The 5,146-nt window shown below is 50.6% G+C and overlaps 1 long non-coding RNA gene across 1 annotated transcript; it reads left to right on the top strand.

Moving 5' to 3' along the window:
- The first annotated feature begins 872 nt into the window (after positions 1-872).
- On the top strand, positions 873-4,809 carry LOC141026291 (uncharacterized). The gene is made up of 2 exons (XR_012188151.1): positions 873-1,058; positions 1,788-4,809. It is a non-coding gene; the product is annotated as an uncharacterized lncRNA (long non-coding RNA).
- The last annotated feature ends 337 nt before the right edge of the window (positions 4,810-5,146 follow it).

Raw genomic sequence — 5,146 nt, 5'->3', positions numbered from 1 at the left:
GTGTGGCGCGGTGTGGATGGCTGGGTTTCACGTATGGACGAGGAGAGTGCCCGATTGGTTCGCCCCCACCCGCACTCGTGCCCCTCTCCTTCGCTCCCGTCCTTCCCCACCGCGCTCCTGTCCTCCCCCGCGCGCCGCCGCCGCGCTCCCCCGTCCCCGACCTCACGCTTCCCGGCGCCTCCTCCCCACACCGAGGACTCCCCTTGCTCCGCCTCTTCTTCCTATCCAGCTAGAACCGCGGCGCACGGCCTCTCACGCTCGCTCGTGGCCCTCAGCCGTGGCTAGGGTTTCGGGCTGGGCAGGGCAGCGCCTTCGCCGCCGACGCGGCTCCGGTGGACTCTGATGGCTCCTCTCCGTCTCCTCCCTCGCCCCCACGTGCGGTTCCGCTTCCCGCTGGCCACGAGGGGCTGCCGGGGCGCATCGGGCTGGGCCTCCTCTGTTTCCGGTGAGTTCGTCCGCCCTCCTCCTCCTCTCCGATCTGCTCTGGCTCTCACCCTCTCCTTTGAATGAACCTAGATCTGTTATGGACGAGGAACCATTAGAAAGGAAAGGTGTGTATCAACCAAGAACGGAGCTAGGTGTGTAACTCCATTGTTTCTTTGTGAGTTGCCTTTACTATAGTTCTTAGTCCATAACAAGTTGTATTAACACAACATACGAGTTGAATATGTCCATATCCAGTTTGGTATGTTTGTATGAGCCCGCACATGTTCTGTAACAATTTTTTCATTTGGCGGCATTAGCAAGTAATTTTGTTTTATGCTTTTGGTAAGGAATAAACACACACTGTAACTTCGAGATAGGTACGTATGCATGCAGCCAGGCCTTAAATCAAGTAAACGGAGCAAAAACAATTTAGGTTCCCACTGAAGTGCATAGAAGGCACAATGCATTATGTGCCATAATAAGCAGTGCATAGAATAGCTATGATTTGTTTGATTTTGGTTCGTTTTATCCCTCTGAAGATTGAATGACTTCTCTTCAGGTGTGCTTGGTCTGCGGCGACGACCTTTGGGCCAACAACACATGGACATTTCAGAGATAAGCTATTGCATCAGGTATAGTGTATTCCGGACAAGCCAGACATTAGTATCTAGAGCAGGTATTCATAGTTTTAGCTAGACATGCCAATATGCATCTTCATTTATACAGTAGCCCATGCGTTTAATAATATTTGAAAACAACAACTCATATTTTGTTTGCCTTTTTAGGCTAAAATAGCGGAGTTTGGTTTCAGTTTCCTCTCACAAGATATCAGGTCTCTCCCTCTCTCCAGTTAGCTAATGGTGGTCATGTGTATGTTTTGGTAGACGAGATGCAGATTCCAAGAGCCTATGATAGTCTGTTTGCCTTTTTAGCCTAGAAAAGCAGAGTTTGGTTTCATATCTGGCTAGGTTGGATTGAAATATAATTGCTTGGTAAAACTGATGTCTAAAAATAGTGCTTAATGCTTCTACAAAACAACATTTCTTGTGCAGATCGGTTCCTACTCATATTTCCCCCTTGCATAGCAATCGACTTGTTTTAGGAACATTAATATCATCATTGGCCTATTAATTTATCACATAATTTCCTGCTTTACAGTTTTGTTAAACATCCTATTTAAATATATATTTTCAAACCTCGAAATAGTAGTTTAAATTCTTTCCACGAATCTGCGTGTTGCTGCCTTGGTGATGGTAATTAGTCATGGATCTGCGCCCCTTCCGGTGATCAGTTGGATCATTATCCTCTTCTGATCTGCGGCGAGTTTTGTTATTGAGTGATTGATCTATCGGTTCTTGCAGGCCGGCGAAGATCGGGTGGGGATAGAGCAGCCAGGCTGGAGTACGCGTGCCCCTACTATACGAGGACCACGATGTCGCCCCCACCTGATCGTGCGCGCTAAGAAGGCCGTCGCCGCCTCCTGCAAGGACGGCCCAGACGCCGTCGCCCAGGTTCCTCCTCCCAAACTTCTCCTCCACTCCATGCTGTACTTCAATCCCTCCTTTTTCTGTCTCGCGTGAGGGTGGCAGTCCGGTCCCGTCCAGGTTAACCCCTCTGGAAGATGTATATGCTTGTCTGTACTAACCATTGATGAAAATAGGTAAACGTTCGTATCCGGTGTGCCGGCCGAAGCTTCAGCCGGTCGCGCTCGCTCGCTCGCTAGTCGGACTCGCAGCAGAAAACACGCGCCTGACCCTATGCAAGCCACGCAACCCACTAGGCCCACCAACCACCCATTTTTTTTCTTCGTTATCCTCATGCGGAGCGCCACAGCCACAGCTTCCCATCTTTTTTCCGTGTCTCTCATCCCCGGCTCGCCCACGCAGCAATGGCCACCGCCCAACCATGCTTCCATCTCCTCCACTCCGGCCAGATGTTGTGACCCCTGAAATTGCTGCTGCCCAAGCCCAGGTGACCCGGGCACTACTGCGGGGAGCCAACCCACAGCGACGGACTGGAGACTGAAGATGGCCATGAGCACGGCGGCTGCATCCATGGGAGAGGTCGGCTGAGAGCATCCTCACCGACGGTGCTACAATCAACAAAGTAGTCTGCTACAAACGATGAGAATTTTTGCTACCACCGGCATCGAGGCATGCTGGAGCTGGAGTCTCGGCCTCGCCATGCCCGACGCCGCCGTGTGCTGGAACCGTGCCCTGTTTTTGCTTCAACCTTCAAGCAGGGAGCTGGAACCAGTGTGTGTGGATGCTGCAACAGGCCTCGAGGGAGTTCGATCCGTCGGCGCGGTGTGTTGCAACCAGCAACGAGAATAGCTCTGACCGGCGATCTATTTTGCTGGAAGCGGCCAACCAATTTGTTGCAGACGGTGGAGCACGCCGGGAACGGCGCCAAAATGTTGGAACCGGCAGTCTGGTTTGCTGGATCCGGCTGACCAATTTGTTACAGACGCGGGAGCACGCGGGGCACTAGCTGGCAACCTGCTACAACGACAGCCATGGCGGAAGCTGTAACCGGCAGCCATTTTTGCTGGAACCAGCTTCCACAGGAGCTGCAACCAACAGCACAAGAAGCTAAAACTAGCGATGGGGAGATTTGTTGGTGCGCAGAACTAGTGTTTTTTGCTGGAACCGTCCGGCACAAATGCTACATCCCCGGTGGAAGAAGTTGCAACCGGCGACAAAGGATGCTAGCAGCGGATGACGAACGGGGCAGCGGCGGGTGCGGCATGCGGCGGAGGGTGCCGTCACCATGGCCGGAGACGTGTGCAGCTAGTGGTGCGTGCGGGGAGGTGCTAGAGACGGATTGGTTTCGAGCGGCCCCGGCGAGCGCCCGCGGCGAGCGGCCCCAGCGAGCTGCAGCGGCGAGTTGCGATGGCGAGCGGCCGCGGCGAGCTACGACAGCGAGGCGGGCAAGCGCATGGAGATTTAAGAGACCGTTGGAAGGCTACAGAGCACGCAGAGGACCTGGGAAGACATGTGCGAGGGCACAGCTGGTCAAATCGTACGGTCACGAGTCGCTTAAATCATACGGCCGCGGGACGACTGGCCCAAATTTAGGCCGGCGCACCGGCGCCTATCAGCGCCCTTGAAAATAAGCAACACCCGAAAGAAATATGCAGTTTGACTATGTATATGCTTATCTCATTATATTCAGAGTTCAGGGGTAGAGTTGATTTTCTGCTGCTCTGTCTCAACTGCATAGATTGGTTTCATTTTCAGATTATCTGCATTTGCTAGGCATTATTCTATATGACAGCACATGGAGCATCACAGGCTTGTATGTACTAACCATCAAAAACAGTACCTGGAATATGAAGTATGACTATGTGTATCTATGACAGATTATTTATTTATTGCCTTGAAGATGTATTCTTCCTGACTGTCGCTTTATGTTCGCTTCCTCGATTAGCACCACCATCTTTTTTTGGACACCAGCCACCATCTCTTGTAGTATCACTGCCAGGCATAATTCTTGTAAATCTATTATGCAAGCAAACTCCTGATTGATGGACCCACTACCGATGAACTATGTACTTGCATTTTACACAGATTCTCGGGTACCAGTTTCGTACTCTGATACGTCTCCAACGTATCTATAATTTTTGATTGTTCCATGCTATTATATTATCTCTTTTGGATGTTTATGGGCTTTATTAAACATTTTTATATTATTTTTGGGACTAACCTATTAACCCAGAGCCCAGTGCCAGTTTCTGTTTTTCCCTTGTTTCAGTGTTTCGCAGAAAAGGAATATCAAACGGAGTCCAAACGGAATGAAACCTTCGGGAGAGTTATTTTTGGAAGAGAAGCAATCCAGGAGACTTGGAGTGTACGTCAGGGAAGCAACGAGGTGGCCACGAGACAGGGAGGCGCGCCTGCCCCCCTGGGCACGCCCCCCACCCTCGTGGGCCCCTCGTGGCTCCCCTGACCGACTTCTTTCGCCTATATATATATATCCATATACCCTAAAATCATCGCGGAACAGAATAGATCGGGAGTTCCGCCGCCGCAAGCCTCTGTAGCCACCAAAAACCAATCGGGACCCTGTTCCGACACCCTGCCGGAGGGGGGAACCCTCACCGGTGGCCATCTTCATCATCCCGGCGCTCTCCATGACGAGGAGGGAGTAGTTCACCCTCGGGGCTGAGGGTATGTACCAGTAGCTATGTGTTTAATCTCTCTCTCTCTCTCTCTCTCTCTCTCTCTCTCTCGTGTTCTTGAGATGATACGATCTTGGTGTATCGCGAGCTTTGCTATTATAGTTGGATCTTATGATGTTTCTCCCCCTCTACTCTCTTGTAATGGATTGAGTTTTCCCTTTGAAGTTATCTTATCGGATTGAGTCTTTAAGGATTTGAGAACACTTGATGTATGTCTTGCCGTGCTTATCTGTGGTGACAATGGGATATTCACGTGATCCACTTGATGTATGTGTTAGTGGTCAACTTGCGGGTTCCGCTCGTGAACTTATGCATAGGGGTTGGCACACGTTTTCGTCTTGACTCTCCGGTAGAAATGGGCACTCTTTGAAGTACTTTGTGTTGGTTGAATAGATGAATCTGAGATTGTGTGATGCATATCGTATAATCATACCCACGGATACTTGAGGTGACATTGGAGTATCTAGGTGACATTAGGGTTTTGGTTGATTTGTGCCTTAAGGTGTTATTCTAGTACGAACTCTATGATAGATTGAACGG

This window comes from Aegilops tauschii, chromosome 6 (genome assembly GCF_002575655.3).
Source record: "Aegilops tauschii subsp. strangulata cultivar AL8/78 chromosome 6, Aet v6.0, whole genome shotgun sequence".
NCBI classification, from domain to species: domain Eukaryota; kingdom Viridiplantae; phylum Streptophyta; class Magnoliopsida; order Poales; family Poaceae; genus Aegilops; species Aegilops tauschii.
Note: the sequence above shows the minus strand (reverse complement) of the source record. Positions and strands in the feature narration are given on the sequence as shown.